Genomic DNA, 20417 nt, shown 5'->3' with positions numbered 1-20417 from the left:
AAGATTATTTTCTTTGTTGGTCTTCAGGGCCTGTTTTTGTTGATCTTTAGGATCTTTTTTGTTGTTTTCGTGTTTCTTCAGGATCGAGTGTTTGGTCATGGACAACTATTGGAATTTCTTCAACAACTCACAACTCTATCAATCGATGAACCGCAACCAGTCACAACCCAAAGTTTATCTCAAGAAGGCCAATCGGTAAACTATAGTCATTGTAGTATGGTCAAAATCCTTACTTACAAGTTCTTTGTTCAAGTTCAAGTCCAAACTCATCATGTTCAACTAAGGGTGAAAATGATGGAACTCCTAGAGTTCTCTCCTTCTAGGCTGAAAATGATGGAACTCCTAGAGCAAAAGCTTACAGAAACACAAAGGGAGACCGTCATGGTTAAATTTCTTCCTAAATATCCAAATGAGTTCAAAGTTGTACTAGTTTGGGAGATGGATAACAGGGCAAAATCGAAATCCCATCAATCGGATATGTTGATGGATGACGGAAATCAGTCGGAGGAGGCGTCGGCGCGGTCGGAAAGAGGAAACCGATCACCCACTCAAACTGACATCGTGGCAGGAGCGGTTACAACCCAGGTATGTCGTGTACTACCCACTACCTCCACTAATCTAGTACGTGCAAATTCACAAGACCCACTTGCGGAGACAATGGAGTTGACTGGTCAAAGGAGAACATGACAATTCCACTAATAGAAATGGAGGCAACTGATACTAACGTGGACCATCTCTTCATTTTAAGCAAGATTATCAGTGATTCTTTGATATCAAACCCAATGGCTAGGAGTACTAAAGCTGGGGAATTAAACCGTTGTTCAGGAGGAAAAAATCTATTAAGGAGTGGTATCCCAGAAGCACTCCAGTTCTGTCCGAGAGAGGCTAACGTTGAAGCCCATAATTTGGTCCTGAAGATGGTGGGTTACATTTCACTTCCCTCCTTGTAGGCACTCACTTGTGACAGTGTTTGTGTTTTACTTTAACTTCTTCATGTAATTCCTTTTGACTTTGCCACATCAATGAAGTTAACAGTTTCCAAACAAAAAAAAAAAGATTTATTTAATCTTGACAAAGATTGGTAATGTAATTTGACAACCAACCATCAACCACGATATTTTATTTTTCACCATTTATTATAACTAAAGTGTTCCCCTATAACCAAAAGTTTTTGGGTCTGCCACTGGTTAGATGATTTATTGAATTCTGGTATTTGTTCATGATATATCCAAACTATATTAAATGTGTTGACTCTTAAAAGTGGATATAAAAAAGAAATCAAGAATTTTCTGTGATTTTGTGTGGATTCTCTTTGTCCTTTTCATTGTATTTCACCATGGTGTCCCTATAAACAAATAAATCTCCCTATTTTTTGTGGACTCTGATGATTTGAGTGCGCATGCTAATGCTAAAAACTTTGTGCCTTTATAACATCCCAAACAAAATTCTACAGACTCCTTTTAAATGGCTATGGCTAAAAGCACCAGCCGATAACGCTATTAGCAGGCATGGCATTTAACAGGCGGCCCAAAAAACTTAAATGTTGGGGTGCTTCTAAAGGCACCGAGCTAAAAAGCTGTTAGCATCCATCTCTGTTAGCACCAGGCCCAACCACTCCTTTCTCTATTAGCACCAACAAACTATGTAGGCACCGGTCCCTTCTTAGTTAACCCTAACCCCTCTATCCATCTCTCACAAAACCAATAAGAAATCCCACTTTCAAAGTTTCTCTCTCTAAGCAAACTGAGTACCCGATAATCTAAATCGAAGCTTCATGGGGTTCCCAATTCCACCACTCGAGATCATCAACCGATACAAGGATTACAAGAAAACCGTCAATTAGTCTCAAATTTAGAAGACAATGAATCACCCAAGCTAAATCTGCAAGAAAATGACTCTGGTTCACTCAAAACAGTGTGGGTTCAAGTTGTTGAAGATGAAACAATATCGAGTTTGAATGGAGGTCTCGAAGATTTTGATCGAGAAAGCATTTTCACATTGAGAAAACCGACCGAAGGACTATCCCCTACAAGCCAAATTAATCTTGAATCACCAAAATATGAGAAACTTGGCGATGCTTGTTTGTTCTTGAAGAAGGCAACACCAAAAACATGTCCACCAAATGGTGAGAACAATGTAGTAATTTACTTCACAAGTTTAAGAGGAGTGAGAAAAGCATATGAAGATTGTTGTCAAGCTAGGGTTATATTAAAGGGATTTGGAGTTAAGATTGACGAAAGAGATATATCGACGCATAGTGGTTTTCGAGAGGAGCTAAAAGTGTTAATAGGAGTTGAATATATAGGGTGGGTTACCGAGAGTTTTCGTAAAAGGGGGAATATATTGGTGGAGCTAGAGAAGTTGTTAAAAGGTTGTGATTTTGATGATGGTGTTTGTGAAGCTTGTGGGAATGTGAGGTTTGTGCCTTGCGAGACTTGTTCAGGTAGTTGTAAGATTTCTTACGAGATGAAGAAGATAGTGATGAGGAGAAAGAAGAGGAAGAAGAAGAGGGAGAAGAAAATGGAGGTGGTTTTCATAGATGTCCTGATTGTAATGAAAATGGTATTATAAGATGTCATGTTTGTTGTTACTATAAGAGATGAAGAGAAGCTTCTCTGTGATCAACTAGGTTTTCAAATGTATGTGTTTTGTTGTTTGTTATACAGTGAAGAACTTTCATATAAAACATGGAAGAAGTGGTGTAATTTGAGTGATAGACGGTTGTAGATTTTTTTTTCTGGATTTCAATTTTAGGTAATAAAATTGTGTACTTAAAAAAGAAGATGGAAGAAGCAAACGAAGGTGAACGTCACCCACATTAATAACAGGTGCTTATAGAGAACTCGGGTCAATGACCATTGACCCCGGTCAATAAAAATTTTGGATGCTAACAGCCTTTTGGCCCAGTGCCTTTAGAAGCACCTAGCACTTGGTAAACACCGTTAACTTCACAGCTGGCTCCTCCAAAAGAATCACCTATTAAATTGCAATTTCTAGCAAAAATTAAATTTTGAACTTATATCATTATTGTTGGAGTAATTTTAACAAACCTATGTTGATCTTCTCGTTTGGGATGTCTTTTAGATGCTGAAATCCCCTTTTATAAATAGAGAAAGAAATTGAGAAAGAAGAAATGAATTCGACGAAATGATAATTCTAGAGAGAGAGACTACGGGCAATGAATCAAATGATTGTTAAAAAGTACTTTATGCGGTGAGAGAGAGAGACTACGGGAAATGAATCAAATGATTGTTAAAAAGTACTTTATGCGGTGACAAATTTGAAGACAAATCCGAAGATTAGAGAGAAAAATAACAAAACTAAAGTCATGATCAACATCTCGTTTGATTTATTAATATTTGAATCACAACTCTCTGTCTTTCTTTCAAGTTTACAAGCTTTATTTCTCTCTGCAATCTTTCAGGGTGGAGGGAAGAAGAAGAAGATTAAGGTCTTCATTTATTTTTTTTTATTTTTTTTTAAGATAAAACCAGAACTTCATTCATATAGGATTCAATCCAATACATTATATGGTTTTGAGACTTTTGACTCCTTTGAGTACAACATGGATTTACTAAAGTAAATTACAACATGAAACGTACAAAAGTAAAGGACAACATGAAGGGTAAAGGAGTACAATATTATAAAAACTAAAAGAAAAAACCCTAAAGGTCGTAAAATGAAAAGATCTTAAAGATCGCAGATGAGAAGACCCTAAAAGTCGTAATCTATATTATACCTAGATACATCTAAAGGTCTAACTAAGGTATTTGATGGGTCATGAAAATGCCCCATCTGAGTCGTTTAATTTAGTCGAGTTAGTTCATTTCGAGTCTTTAATATAATAAAATGGTTGGTTTTCTTGATTAGGTGTCTTTTGCAAAGTTAGGTGTGAAAAACGGTTAAAAACGAGGAAAATATGCATGAAGGGTATTTTGGTCATTTGGTGTCAAGGACAGTCTAGTAATTTGGTCAAGGTCGGTGCGTGGTTGAAAAGTAGAGGTCGAGACGAGTCCGTAGGAGAAAACGGAAGTCAATTCGGAGTCCGGATGAGTGAAAAATGCAAAGTCAAAGTCAGGTCAACATTTGGTGCACATTTGGTCAAATTTCGGGACACTGTCGGGAAGAATTATGGCGCCCGGTATACCGACAGACACGTGTCTTGGTACGGAGGTTGGAGCATCCAATTACCGTATTCAAGCTGAGCATCGAAGTGGGCCCTCAAGAAGATGATCTGGTACAACCCGTTCCTACTTAGTTCCGTACCCCCCGAAACAACGTTTTAATCTCATCTGTTGGCTTCCCCGCGCATCAGATCAACGAACTGAATTTCTCTGCCGCGCTATGATCTAGTATAGCGCACCCCAGCCTTGCTTCTGGTACTCCCGACGACGTGTCCAGCTCCTATCACCGCTCAGATCCCGACTTTTCTTATCCAACGGTGAGAACATGATGCTGCACTTCAAATCAGTAGCCGGGATGTAGAGAATCTTCCGAAATTTTCCAGCTCACAACATAGCCGCTGCAACTTATAAAATGAGTTTAGGGTTTCTACTTTTAAGCCCCTAGAATTCCCAAAGTAGCCCTCCATTTCCAACCTTCTACCATTTTAACCTTAACAAAAACCCTAACTCTATTTAATAGCACTTGCTCCTCCATTAAAACCTAGACTTGAAAACCCTCTCACTTCTTCTTATCTATTTCTTTCTCCAACCTATTCCCTCTTCTCTAATTTCTAATCTCATACTCTCCCCTCTTCTTCTAGTTCTAACCCTAAAAATCCATCTTTCTCTACCACTACCACTACTACTTCTTCTTTACCACTATTATTCTTCCATTAATATTTTTCTCCTTCTTCCTTCCATATTCTTCTGTTATCTTTATCCCCTTTTATCTCTTCTTTCCAACTTCTTTCTACATCTAATTTCTTCCTTCTGTTTCTTATTTGGGTGGCAATAAAATAGTCATTACTTGGATTTCTTGGAGTAAAATTCTTGAGCACAAATGGAGCAAATCTTGGACAAAATGGAGATACATGAGTATATGGATTTTGAACATTCTTGGTGATTTCTTTCCATTAATTTCTTAGTATTTTCATTTATTTTACAATGTCAATGAATGTTACTCTAGATTCCATGTATAGTTAACTTAGCAATCTAAGGTTGTAGATGAACCCATGTTGGATCTTTGTAATACTTGTTCTTGATTAATTAAATCCCTTGATGTGCTTTAATGTCTATTGATTGTTTATCTATATGGATTGGATTTTCTTTCCATTACTCATGACTCGTAATTAGATATTTCATACTTTCGTTAAGTTGTTAGATGGAGTATGCTTTTTAGATGATGAATAATAGTTAAGCAATCTGAATCTCTATAAGGAAGACAATTAGAATTAGTAATTATAAAATTATTTTATCTAGAACATCATCCGGAATCCAAATAGTTCATTATATTGGATCCCGAGTATATACAAAAGAGATTTAAGTAATTAAGTGTTTGTTTTATAAAGTGAAATTATGCGGGGGATTTTATAACCTTAGATATCCTCTTACCTCTCACTTAGATAGTTTAGTTCGTTTTATTTATTTTCTTATTTCTTGCAAATCAATTATCAAATTTATGAGTGGGGTGGGTGTGTGTTTTAGTCTAAGTTAGCTATTGACATCTTGATTATTGGGTTAAACCCGCATTCAATATCCGAAGTTACCTACCTATTCCGTGGGACGATTCACGAATTTACTAACATACTATAACTTGACCCCGTATACTTGCGGAAATAGACCTATTTTAGGCCTATCAAGTTTTTCGCGCCGCTGCCGGGGATAGGTTTAGTAGTTTGGATATCGTTTGCTTGTTTGTTCATTAGTTTAGTGTTAATTTCTTACTTAGACATTTTTGCTTTATTTGTTTTTCTATTTTCTTAATTGTATTTTCTTTTAGGTACCATTTCAAGGAAATAGCCAGAAGAGACATAGGATCGAAGGAAAGGAAGTAATCGGAAGTAAAGCGAAAAGTCGATAGTATCGCATTTTATCTCTTCCTTCTTACTTTTGTGCGATTGTTTAGTTCTATAATTGTTAGTTCCCATTTTGTGATTATGTGTTACCATCTTTGAATATTGTTAGATCATGGCCCGTTCTTATAACGGTTGGCCATTCGATGTTGATGATGATGAGCTTATTTCGAGGATTCCCCGCACTAACAGACCTGATACGACCTTAGGTGAATACCAAAGGATGTGTAGGGATGCTCCGATTAGTGAGGGGAATAGACCATTTGAGCCTGACCGATCTCGTATGACCCTAGGAGAATAGCGATGGATGTGTAGAGACGATCAGATTAGTGATAGATATGGTCCGACATCAAATATGTATGAGAGACCTTACATTTCACACTTTTCTGAGACAAATGATTTTAGAGGTAGGTATCATCCTAGCGTGTATGGTGGGAATTATCAACAAGAGTCTTCGTCTCGTTACACTTGTGAGCCTTATCATAAAGAAACTCTTGAAGATAGTTCTCAATTAGAGTTTGTGAGTCGTCTGACTGAAATGATGTTACAACTTAAAGAGACACAAAATTGATTTCAACAGATGCAGACTCAAATGCAGCAAGAGTTACAACAAACGCAGACTTAAATGCAACAAGAGTAACATTAAAGGTTTGAGTCTCTAAATCATCAATTAGAGACGATTGCTTCACAGTTATTAGCCGACGAGGAAGGGGTTTCACCACCCCAAACTCAAGAGGGTACTAGGTCCGATGGCGGGCGAGGGTAATACGTCTAACCCTAGTACTAAGTTAAATGTCGACGAATCAACTTAGAGGACCCAAGAGCTTGAACAAACTGATAACCTTGTTGTCTCGTTTCCTCACCATGTGTCATCTCATCATGATAAGACTACATTAGACTTTGAGATTCAGGATGATGGCTCTATGAACAAGTTTGGGGATGACACTATTTTGAACTTTTCGATTTTCGACACTTGTAGGGAGTCAGTCTTAGATGCCAGACATGATGTTATAGCTGACTATGAGGCTTTAGATGCCTTTGAGGACATCGATGACATAGTATCTAGAGACATGTTGTGTCAGACCATTTACCTAAGGAAACCATGGACCTTGACTTGGTCCCTGAGCCTATTGCCTTACCCTTAGAGTCCAGTTCAACCTTTCACGTGATCTCAGACTCGGTCGTTGATCCCTTTTGGGACATTTCAGTCGTCTTTCCTAGAATGTCTATGGACTTAGTGGATGTTCTATCTGCTAAGCTTGCAAATGACTTTTTGCCTTCGATTGACCTCTTAGCCCTTCATTTGTATGTCGATCCTTTTGACGACTTCTTAGTCGTCGCCCCTAGCATTTATGCTTACTTAGTAGACCGTGCATCCACTAAGTTTGGGGATGGCTTATTTTCTTCAATCGTCTTACTTGCACTTTATAGTTTGTACATAGTTGTGAGACGATTATCATTTGTATATAGCTTTCTGTGGGTTGACCCCCAAATCTTTCGTCTTTTGCTTTATGATCGTTAGGCCGATTAAGATGGGTCTTGATGTTTGTGGGTATCATCTCTGGGAACCCTCCACGAGACATAACTCGTGTTCTTGTGTGAAATGAAGAGAATCAAAGGCTAATTGCATAGCTCAATGCAATCGTGTATACCCACGTTAGTGGTAGATTTGTATGTGGTCATGTCTTTTATGTGATTCATTCTCATGATATTTGTTGATATTTTAGGAGCAATTCTTATATGTTTTACTTCTAAGGCGTGGTTCGTTCCAAGTTTGGGGATGGCGCGAGCTTGACATCAACTTGGAACCTCTTTATACATGAGCCTTGGTAGTATCATCTTTTATCTCCTTCGGTTATGGTAATATCTCTCCACTCTTCTCTTTAGATTGACGTGTCTCTTTATCTGTTGGTGAGTGTATGCTTAGAACATTAAGGACAATGTTAGTTTTAATTTTGGGGATGCGGGATATAACCATAACCAATGCATGACCATGGGTTTCAAAGACAAAATGATTCAAATTAGCCAAAATTTGAAAATTTTGAACATTTTGAGTAGATTTGCATGTGATTCTAGTGATAGTTTTAAGAATTTTGATGCATATATGTCGAGTTGATGAGTTTTGTGATTGCTAATAGCCTTTGCATGAAAGTCGAGTCTTTTAGTGTTTGTGTTGTGCCATGTGAGTGACATCTTAGTGAAGAAGAAACATTTCTAAGAGAGCTAGAGTAGTCATTAGTGGAGACTTAACCCATGTGAGAGCTCAAAGCCTAAATTGTCATTCGAGTGTACTCTTCCGCGCTAACTCCGAGTAGAATGAAGAGCTACTCAACCTCGTAACCTATAAAAGAGTTCATTTGATCTCGTGTGCTCAACTTCCTTAGCCACTAGGAGCGACATTAGGATAGCGAATTAACCTTGCCCTTGTAGTCCATGAAACCCAATGAGAATGCCAACTAGAGGAAAGCGGATACTCCGTCACCATCCATCATCTTATATCCCGAGAATGAAGACATGAGATAAAAGAATGAAGAATGTCAAAAGTAAGTACGAAATGAAAAGTTGATTGCAAGAATAGAGTTATGTGTGTAGTATTTTATTTTGGTTAATTGTATTTGTGTTATGAAAAGAAAAAAAAGAATAAAAAAAGAATAAAAAAAAATTAAAAAAAAATGAAAAAAAAGTGATATGAAAAAAAGAAAAAAAGTGAAATGAAGTGATTTTTGTGTATGTTTGAGCATGTGTTAGCTCTTTTGTGTGAGTGATGTGATTGTATATATGTGTTGTTGTTTTTTTATCATGAATAAGTATTTGAAGCAAGAAACAAATGTTGAGATGCTTAAGAGGTTCTACCATAATGAAGAGGTCAAAATTCTCGGCAATCCACCATCGTCATCCATCTCTAGTATCCGCGAAACTTTAGAAGGCATTTTTAGAGGGTAGAATGGGTGAGAAGGGCGAGTGAGCTTCCCCACTCTATTTAGTGTCTAATTCCTTTTCGAAGATCATTTGTTTCAAAATGTTGTCCTCACCCCTTTTTATGTGTTGAGTTCAAGTTAAGTGATCACACTCACACATACGAGCAAACCGTTCTTGAGCGATTTCATTTTTGGAGTATATGTCCGTGAGGCCGAAGTCGAGGCGAAATGCACTAACTTGGGAATCAAGGTTTTGTGACTTCAGAACATAGATGTGCTCATTATGGTATGACTTTTGCATTTTTGGGTAAGATCATTAGTGAAGAGATCTTTAGCTTTCACATGAACTTGTTTACTTGATTCATTATGTTTTGCCATGCTTAAACCCTTCACTATATGAACCATGTTTATCTATGATTTGGATGTTGGACCCTTTTGTTTTATGAAAATCGATGTTTGTAGGTATCATCTATGGAAACCCTCACGAGACCGCACTCATCCACTAGGGAAAACTAGGGGTTTAACGGCTTGTTGCATATGCTAAATGCAACCGGGATTCCTCCGAAAGTGAGTTAGGTTTTTCTTTTATTTTGTTTTGCTCAAGGACTAGCAAAATCTAAGTTTGGGGATGTTTGATGGGTCATGAAAATGCCCCATCTGAGTCGTTTAATTTAGTCGAGTTAGTTCTTTTCGAGTCTTTATTATAATAAAATGGTTGGTTTTCTTGATTAGGTGTCTTTTGCAGAGTTAGGTGTGAAAAACGGTTAAAAACGAGGAAAAGATGCATGAAGGGTATTTTGATCATTTCAAGTCTAGGACATTCTGGTAATTTGGCCAAGGTCGGTGCGTGTTTGAAAAGTAGAGGTCGAGACGAGTCCGTAGGAGAAAATGGAAGTCAATTCGGAGTCCGGATGAGTGAAAAATGCAAAGTCAAAGTCAGGTCAACATTTGGTGCACATTTGGTCAAATTTCGGGACACTGTCGGGAAGAATTCTGGCGCCTTATATACCGACAGACACGTGTCTTGGTACGGAGGTTGGAGCATCCAATTACCGTTTTCACGCTGAGCATCGAAATGGGCCCTCAAGAAGATGATCCGGGATAACCTGTTCCTACTTAGTTCCGTACTCCCGACGTTTTAATCTCATCTGTTGGCTTCCGCGCGCATCAGATCAACGAACTGAATTTCTCTGTCGTGCTATGATCCAGTATAGCGCACCCCAGGCTTGCTTCTGGTACTCCCGACGACGTGTCCAGCTCCTATCACCGCTCAGATCCCGGCTTTTCTTATCCAACGGTGAGAACATGATGCTGCACTTCAAATCAGTAGCCGGGATGCAGAGAATCTTCCGAAATTTTCCAGCTCACAACACAGCCGTCGCAACTTATAAAATGAGTTTAGGGTTTCTACTTTTAAGCCCCTAGAATTCCCAAAGTAGCCCTCCATTTCCAACCTTCTACCATTTTAACCTTAACAAAAACCCTAACTCTATTTAATAGCACTTGCTCCTCCATTAAAACCTAGACTTAAAAACCCTCTCACCTCCTCTTATCTATTTCTTTCTCCAACCTATTCCCTCTTCTCTAATTTCTAATCTCATACTTTCCCCTCTTCTTCTAGTTCTAACCCTAAAAATCCATCTTTCTCTACCACTACCACTACTACTTCTTCTTTACCAATATTATTCTTCCATTAATATTTTTCTCCTTCTTCCTTCCATATTCTTCTATCATCTTTATCCCCTTTTATCTCTTCTTTCTACATCTAATTTCTTCCTTCTCTTTCTTATTTGGGTGGCAATAAAATAGCCATTACTTGGATTTCTTGGTGTAAAATTCTTGAGCACAAATGGAGCACATCTTGGACAAAATGGAGATACATGAGTATGTGGATTTTGAACATTCTTGGTGATTTCTTTCCATTAATTTCTTAGTATTTTCATTTATTTTACAATGTCAATGAATGTTACTCTAGATTCCATGTATAGTTAACTTAGCAATCTAAGGTTGTAGATGAACCCATGTTGGATCTTTGTAATACTTGTTCTTGATTAATTAAATCCCTTGATGTGCTTTAATGTCTATTGATTGTTTATCTATATGGATTGGATTTTCTTTCCATTACTCATGACTCGTAATTAGATATTTCATACTTTCGTTAAGTTGTTAGATGGAGTATGCTTTTTAGATGATGAATAATAGTTAAGCAATCTGAATCTCTATAAGGAAGACAATTAGAATTAGTAATTATAAAATTATTTTATCTAGAACATCATCCGGAATCCACATAGTTCATTATATTGGATCCCGAGTATATACAAAAGAGATTTAAGTAATTAAGTGTTTGTTTTATAAAGTGAAATTATGCGGGGGATTTTATAACCTTAGATATCCTCTTACCTCTCACTTAGATAGTTTAGTTCGTTTTATTTATTTTCTTATTTCTTGCAAATCAATTATCAAATTTATGAGAGGGGTGGGTGTGTGTTTTAGTCTAAGTTAGCTATTGACATCTTGATTATTGGGTTAAACCTGCATTCAATATCCGAAGTTACCTACCTATTCCGTGGGACGATTCACGAATTTACTAACATACTATAACTTGACCCCGTATACTTGCGGGAATAGACCTATTTTAGGCCTATCAGTATTCTTGTGATTAGAGAGTTGAGATAACTTTTCGAACTGAAATTGTTATGGCGAAGAGACGAATTGCATTTCTTGTTCACTTGCACTTTCATAATGGTCATCATCAGTTCTAGTTAGCCCCTTTTCTTCAACATTTTTCTCGGTAAGACCCCAATTAGTCGACCAAATCCGAAATTTTCTGAGGGTGTAGACATGTTGACGAAACAATCTATAGAGAGAAACAATCCTTATTTATTTTCAAATTCTCCTCGGAAGCAATGACGACTAAGAAAAGTAATCTCACTATATATCCTTTACCATCTTAACAATCAATTAGAGAGAGAAGTAATCAAACTAGATGTTCAGTATCTATGGTTAAATTGAAGAAATTGATGGTACATCTTATTAATGGGTTTTTAAAATAACCAGAATTCTTCAATCTTCGATCCAACTTCAATTGACTGTAGATCCTTGTTGCCAGTTTGTACAACGAAATGGTCAAAGATTGTTGGCAACATCATACAGATAAAAGACATTAGTAACGATGGTGACAAGGAATCCAGTAATGGATCATAGAGAATAGGCGAACGCTCTTTAATTAGCTTCATCTTCCTTTCCTCTTAAATTAGCAAATAAAAAATGTGAGGCTTCTAATAGTTTGTAGACCTTTGTAGAGGGGTTTGAAAAAGACATTTGTAAAGAATTCTTTTTGTTGGGAAAAAGGAAGTAGAGATAACGAAGGTGAATTTCAACCTTAAATACTCAGGTTAGTTACATGGGTGCTTATAGAGAGTTCCAGCCAATGACCACAAACCCAAGTCCAACAAACTCCTGCTACTAATAGCCAGTGAGTATTGGCATGCTCTTCACAAATTTTGTGGGGCACATTTGGAATTAGGATGCCTATCCCCCATTTGGGTGCCTCTAGATGTTAATCAATGTGTTGTCCATGGGAAGTTCTACAGGGTCCTACCTTTTTATTATAAGCGCTTCTACTCTAAAATCTCGGCCCTAAAGCCTGAAAGATGTAAAAGTGCCTCTTCTCCCAACAGACAACCCTCGACTCTACCGACACTAGGACATTTCATGATACGCCACCGCTTTGGGGAAAGCATAAATATTTATGAGGAAGACAGTGGAAAACAAAAAAAATGAAACCAAACACACCTTAACATCGCCGGTCAGGTATTGCCAGCGACGGTCAGCGACATCATCATCTTCTCTCTCTCATTTCTCTCTATCTCTCCTCTATTTCTCTCCCCTTTATCTCTCTCTCTCACTCTTCTGTTTCTCTTTCATTTCTTATTTTCTCTTTCTTCTCTCCATCTCTCGCGAAGGGGAGGAGCCCCTTCCTCGGAGCTCGTCTGGTTACAGATTCCGTCTGGTTTGAAGAAAACCAGACGAGCTCCGGCGAAGGGACTCATCCCCTTCGCCGGAGATGGAAAGCAGGAGAAAAAAAATGTAACCGGAGATGGTGGAAGTCGTCGGAGAAGATTGAAGTCGCCGGAGATGGTGGTGGTAGGTGAACGGAAGAAGAAGCTGAAAAAGATTTGGTTGTTTGGGAAAATAAAAAAGTCTAATTTTTTTTTTTCACCCAAAACTTCAAACCCGGGAAAATTTCCTTATTTTCCCGTAACACCGACCTTCATGATATTATTGTTGTTTCAGCTTTAGGTGAGACTGAGCTTTCTTGGTGGAATATTACTAGAAGTCGAGATCTTAGGAGGAGCTTGTAAGTTAGGGGATGCCTTTAAAAGGCCTGGGTCAAAGAGGTTGGACAACAGTAGAGGTCCTTTGCGCCTTTAGCAAATTTTGGAAGTGCCTATTAGTTTGCTGAAGAAAGTCTACTGAACTTTAACTTGAGAAATTACTTATGACCGTATCATTTATTACATACACACCCGGAAAAATCGAAAGAAAGACGAAGATGAAAATTAAGATGAAGAATGAGATGAAAATGACATATGAAGAAGAGAATTAGAGGAGGACGATAGGAAATGGAGATGAAAATGAAGAAAAAAAACATATGGACCCATGTTTCCCCATAATATGTTTTTGTTATTTTAGTGATGAGTATGTGCCCTCGTTGTGTGTGTCCTTGATAAATTTTATTCTAGGTGGTGTGCTTTTATTTGTGGGCGTGCTTTGGAAAAATCGGGTACGCCCATAACCCTTCCACGTAGAAACTGTTATTAAGGGACTGCTAAAAGCGCCACAACTTAGCTCACAATAGAGGTGTACATTTAGTATCTGAACCGACCAAACCAATCCGATCAAAACAGATTTGGACGGTTTGGACACCGATCAAATGGTTATCCAGATTGGTTTTGATACTAAAATATAAAAACTGAGTCGTTTCATTCGGTCTGTGGATTTGTTTGACGGATAACCGAAGAAACCGAACCAAACCATTTTTTATTACTTTCGATACATTATATATGTGAGAATATATGATTCAATTGTTTATCATTTTTTTCTCTTCCTCGAATGTTGATAAACTATGTCGAATTAATCACGTACATGTAGACTTAAGGGTTTGTGAGATAATACTATCTTTTAGCACGTTCTAAGTATAATTGTAGATAGTTTTAAAGTTAAAAATTCGAAAGTTTGTTCTTGGAAAATTTTTGATCTTTGGTTTGGTTATTTAACCGAACCAAGACGTTCATGCTTACCGAACCAAACCATGAACGGATTGGTTCGGATCGAAAATTAGAATAACTGAACCATTTGGATTGGACTATGGATAGGCTCAAAAAATCGGTTATCCAACCGATGTTCACCCCTAGCTCACAACACCTCCCTCAACCATTTGACTGGTGGTCAACCATTTGGACCAACCAATTTATTGGCAGCCCAGTTCCACATAGCTATAGGTGTTATTCACCCCGTTCTTGTTCCCTCTTCTCCAATCTAAACCCCAGAAAGAAAAAGGAAACTTCTATGGCAACTTCAAAAGCAATTTGGTCTCAGAAGCCCTCTATAAACTTCACTCGTCGTATTGTTTCATGATTAAAAAAGTTTAAGATAACTTTTTTAAGGAAACTCCTAGATTCTCAACAACAAATGAAAAAAATGGTATTCCTGTAACAACCCATGTATGAGGAGGTATCTTTAGAATTTCGTCATAGTACTAAACCCCAGAAAAAGGAACAAAGAGGAAGAAGGAGCATAAAATAGGCATCGTTGTTGGTTGGATTTCTCCTTATTTGTGCTACAAATCAAGTAGGTTTCTTCTTCCCTAGGGTTTACATAGCCCTCTTCAATTTCAAACCTAGTTTTGAACAGTTAAAACTATAATAACTTTAAAGTATCAATGTCTGCTAGGTTATCATCAACTTAGACCCAATTAGTGATACAATAGACATCTACTATGATTATAAACTATTTTTCAACAATAATATAATAACCCTAGACCATTAGAGTTATATTAATGGAGTACACCTAGACAGCAACCTAGACTATTAGGGTTATATAAATACACTCAGACAGTAGCCTAGATGCTAAGAATTGTTTGTATTAGTGTGCATGATGTTGACAATTAATGTTCAAGACATGTATAGTAAACTCATCGTAATGAGTTAGAGCGACATTAAGACTGATATTTATCATTCCTTATTTGCTTGGTGTATGACATAATAGGTCTATGAATTAGAGCATAAATTTTATGAATATGTGTGTGTTGTATTGCTTAAGGTTGTTACCCTAGAAAGCATAGGCTAGTCGGAACAAAGAATGGTTAGCTCACATATAGGTCGATTGCAAACACTAGTTATTGATGTGATATTGGATAACTTAGTGGGTCATGGTCTTGAGTTCTGTTAATAGATTGAATTAAGATTGGTTGGCTCGACATTGGGTCGATGCAAACACGGGGTTGTCAATGTGATATAGGACAACCTAGTGGATCAAGGTCTTGAGTTCTAATGTTGATTGACAATTGTAATCCGTAATTAATCGGTGGTTGGCTCGACAGGGTGATCGATGCAAGCACAAGTTCATACTTGTTATCTCTTCATGCTGCATTTAATTTATCAAGCACCCACTATATGTTGTCCTCTGAGATGAAAAAATACTGAGTAATCTTGTGGATAGCAAAAAAAAATTACTCTCACGAAATCTCTGCCAATGTTACCAACTAAAGAAGACAACTTTTGCGAGTTTTCTCCAACTGGTTGGTCGCGTTTCCAAGATACTTGTAGTGGTTTCGTCATGTTCGTCAATCAACTGAACTTCATTATTACTCTTCATTTTTTACGAGTGTCTTGTTCATGTGGTTTGTCCAATAAAATTTTGAAAAATTTAGACATTTCAAGTTAAAAAAATTACAAATTGGGTAGAAAAACAAGCACCAATTCATAAACATTATGTCATCAAATTTATTCTTAAAACACCACAATTAAATAACTAATATCAAAATTCACATTTTGTATTTTTTGTTATTTAATGTATACAAAGTAAAAACACAACCAATCTTGTAACTAATGTGCAGACGACTTGGTTAATACTTAAAGTGAGATTTGTCATGGCATGGACGAATGAGGAAATGTATATGGGCAATAATACAATCAATCGTGTTGAGGGGGCTCATGCAAAGTTGAAGAGAAATTCAGACAACTCTGAAGGTAACTATGTTACATGTTGGAAATCCATACATGCCATGAATGAGAAAGAAATTCTCGAGATTAAAGTTTCACTTAATCATAGTCGTACAAAGGTGAAGGGGTTTCACGAAAACAAGTTTATGAGAGATCTTAGAGGTTATGTCTCACATTCTGCATTAGACCACGTGGTGGATGAGGTCGATCGTGCAAAATGATATTGACATTAAGGTCAATAATTGTGTATGTGATCTCCGATCGGTTTATGGGTTGTCGTATGCGCACGAGATGATAGATTTAAAGAGACAATATTAATTCAGGTATTTTCTATAGACATAATTCACCATCTATGGACTCAGATATCAATTAATCTTACTCCTGAGATTTATAGTGATCTTCACATATCACATGAGATGTCGTTCACGTATCATCCATCTTCTTAGGACTTATCGACTCTTTAGGAATTATCCGAACCGACCTTAGTTGCCTTAAAACCCTATCTTGATCATAGGACTCTGAAATGTCATTCACTATAATACATCCGACGTAGAACGAGTACTCGGGTGCTACTATGTTATCTTTTGAATCCATAGGCCGGTATGGACAAATTACCTAAATAATAAATGTAAAGAGATGGACAAGATTAGTTAAAAATAAACGAACTTGGAAAAAAGATACTTACATCTCTTTCCGTTAGATCATCTAATTGCTCCAGGAGTTTTGGTAATGCACACTATCTTGGGTTTCTTTCATAATATGTTAATCCAATTTCTGCATACGGGGAATGTTAGGCGTAGGCACATATGACTGATTTAGAATAGATAATCCTAGGCTAAGGTCATAATATATCCAAGCCTACTAATGCAAAGTAAAAGAAGACATAAATATCTTTAACCAAACTAAACAAATGAATATAAAATGAATAAATAGATAAACTATTACCTGCAAGAGTGTTAGACACATAGCCAGTTGAACCCCATTTGTCGAGAAAGACCCAAGTTACCTATTAAGAAGGGGGCGCACTGCAGTCCCCCAAGAGAATTTGGAGTCTCATCCAGGTACCTTAAGTACTGTAGGAATATAATTGTAACCTTAGAACCACTTTTATTATCAGCCAAAAGTGTGGATCCTAAGAGACCCATTAGGAGTCCTCGTGTGCAAGACTTCCTTTCTTTCTTCGTTGTCATAGTTTTTAGAACCGTTAAGTTATTCTCTCAAGCATTTCAACCGAATGCTTTTTGAAGTACCCATTTTCTTCTTTGGCAACATCAGATTTAAAAAGTAGGTCACCAATACTATGTTTTCTTCTTCATCCTCCTCTGCTAACACGACCTTCAATTGGAAGACCACATATATGATTCATGTCTTCTAGTGTGATCGGCACCTCTCCAAACGAATGTGGAAAATAATTGTGTCGTTGTACCACATTCCCGCAAAAGTCAAATGTAAAATTCGGTCCAACTTTTGATATGAGTATTTGGTAATGTGAGCCACTCTGGTGCTTTAAACCATTTTTTGAACTTCATGACACTACCTATCTAAGTCCCACACTTGATATTTCTTTGCGGTTTATATTATTGGGTAGAAAAGAGATCCAGTAAGAACAACAGAAACATGTATTTCTAGTTTCATAGCCAGTCTCTCCTACAAAAAATTAAAAATTAAAATAATAAGTAAATTAACCATAAAAAAAATAGATGCTAAATTCTTAATTGTAATTCATCACTAAACTTAACGATTCATTCCATCTGGAATTCAAAGTGTTTTTGGAGCCTTTTAACAAGGATTGATGTGACCGACCTCCTTAATAAGGATCTGATAGATCTGCAGGATTAAACGATCTCGTTCTTCTGTTGAGATGTTTTCATGATGCATTTTCTAGCTAACTTTGGCCCAACGGATCCTCTTTATCCTAACAAGAAGGTTTAATGATAGTGTAGCAACTAATCCTTCGCTGGGAACCGAGTTATTTCATTTTCGTCTCCCGCCATTTGACTTTGAACTCTGCGAGCCCACTCACTTCCTGTAGGATGCGCACATTTGGCCATGACTCAAATATAACCTAGGGAAAAAGGAAAGATCTACCAATAATAATTATGAAAGTAAAAGGTTAACATAAGCTCGAATCATAAATTTCGAGAAGTACGGATAAGACCATCTGATAGATCACGAAAAGAGCTAGTCTGAAGCTCCCTTAAACCGCACTGATTGTCCTTTGTAATAGTTATCGGACTAGACCAGTCCGAGAGAAATGCATGAACTTCAGACTCTTCAGTCCGAGATAAAAGCATGAACTTCGGACTCGCCAGTATGAAAGAAAGGCATGAACTTCGAACTCGTCACTCTGATTTGCGACGGACTGACCCCTCCAAGGGAAAACGTATTGAAACGAGTCTGAAACCTAACGAAAATTGATCGGACTCGATTCAGTCTGTTGATAGTAAAAAAAATGTCATTAAATACTACATAACTACTCAAAATAAATAAACAAGTCATCTAAAGCACTACCAAAAACACATTAAAGGGATCAACCATTAAAAAAAAAAAGATTTGTAAGATTTTACCTTAAAAAAGAAATTGAGGTCACTGCACTCCTTTCTTCACTACCTTTGTGACAATAACGCAATAGTGACAAAACGGAAGGAAAAAAATCAGAAGCTAAGAGGAAGAATTTTGAACAAGAAATCGAGGGAAGAAGAAGAGGAGGAAGAAATGTGAGGAAGTTGAAAACAGAGAAAATGAACTTTTTTGAACCGCTATAGTTAGGGATGTCCAGAGGGCGGGTTTTGGACGGGATTTCGTCCTATTGGTAGACAAATTTTACTATACTCATCCTAATAACTAATTGGGGTGGGTTTAATTATCATATCTGCCTCGACTAAAAGTAGCTTTACCAGGGCCCTGCCCCATTTAATAGGAAAATGGTCGGATCGGATTTAAACAAAAAGTTATTGTGTTTCGTTTTCAAAAATTTATTTTAATGAAAGTAATATTTCGCTCTTAACAAAATTTTGTACTAGTTTTGAGTTTATCAACCACAAACAGTACAAATAGTTATATAATATAAAATTGTTTGATTGATGATATCATATAAAAAGTTTCAAAATATATCTATAATTTATTTTATATATATAACACTGCAACCGGGCGGGCGGATTTTACCTAATACCCACTCTGCCCCGAATTTGATTAACCTTTTTACTTCAGCTCATTCTCGAGAGGAGAGTCAAAGGGAGCTAGGGGGTTAATGGGAAGAAAAAGGGAATCCTACAGGGCGCCAACAAGAAAACGGGCCGACAACAAAAATAAAAAGGCAGGCGCTCATAGACGAAGCCCTTGTCGATATTTCCATATAATCCAATTCCTCAGTCGTCTATATTAATGAGAAAGATGCATTTCCTAGTTTGATCACAAACAAGGGGCATTTATTAACCAAGAAATTCATTGGCTGATATCTATAATATAACAACAATGAAATTTTGTCTGCTTGCCTTTTAAGACTTGGGACCAAAACCATGACCCCATGACATGTCATGAAGTGATCCGTTCAAAGTAGTGCCAATAATGTGGTTCAAATCCATAGTTAAGATAATAAGATAATTATTACTCCCTCTGTCCTAAAAAGAATGACCTATTTTGAAAACCCAACTTATTAAGGGAACATAATTAATTGGTGTTTGACTTTCAAAAATAACATGGTTTTTCCAATTGTATCCTCGTTAACTATTATAATTTACAATGAAAAAGTTGAACTTACCTTTAAATAAAGTTGTCATTAAATTTATAGTAGTGGGTATTATTGGAAATAGCGAAAAATTTCTTTTTTTATTTTTAGAAATAGGACACTAAAATGGGACAAACCAAAATAGAAATTAGGTCATTCTTTTTGGGACTGAGGGAGTAGTTAATTTCTTATTCAACTTAAATCCTTTTCCTAAGTGGGATCCTTTGCTATAAGTGGTTGTTAACCACATTAATCTTCGTTTATAGTGTTGGTGGAAAGGACCGGTCTAGATGTGATTATCCAAGAGCACCAACTATGTTGGTTGAAGAACTAATGACTAAACGGGATATGGTAATATAGAGGCACAACTCCTTTGTATATATCAATAGAATCGATGTCTCACTTTAGTACGGGAAAAAGAACTTACAACTTTCACCTGATAGGCTATAAAATTTCTGAATGTTTTATGTATGATTTAACTTTAAGAAAGTCTCTCTCATGCAACCAAAACGTTTGAGAATAAAGTTAGA

At 36.9% G+C, this 20417-nt stretch overlaps 1 pseudogene; it reads left to right on the top strand.

Annotated features, from left to right (window-relative positions):
* Nucleotides 1-704: 704 nt before the first annotated feature.
* Nucleotides 705-2649, top strand: LOC147537673 (uncharacterized protein At3g28850-like; annotated as a pseudogene).
* The last annotated feature ends 17768 nt before the right edge of the window (nt 2650-20417 follow it).

This window comes from Eschscholzia californica, unplaced genomic scaffold (genome assembly GCF_041429995.1).
Source record: "Eschscholzia californica isolate CP2 unplaced genomic scaffold, dmEscCali1.0.p SCAF_5, whole genome shotgun sequence".
Classification (NCBI taxonomy): domain Eukaryota; kingdom Viridiplantae; phylum Streptophyta; class Magnoliopsida; order Ranunculales; family Papaveraceae; genus Eschscholzia; species Eschscholzia californica.
The sequence above is the reverse complement of the archived record's forward strand: the minus strand, read 5'-3'. Positions and strand labels throughout refer to the sequence as shown.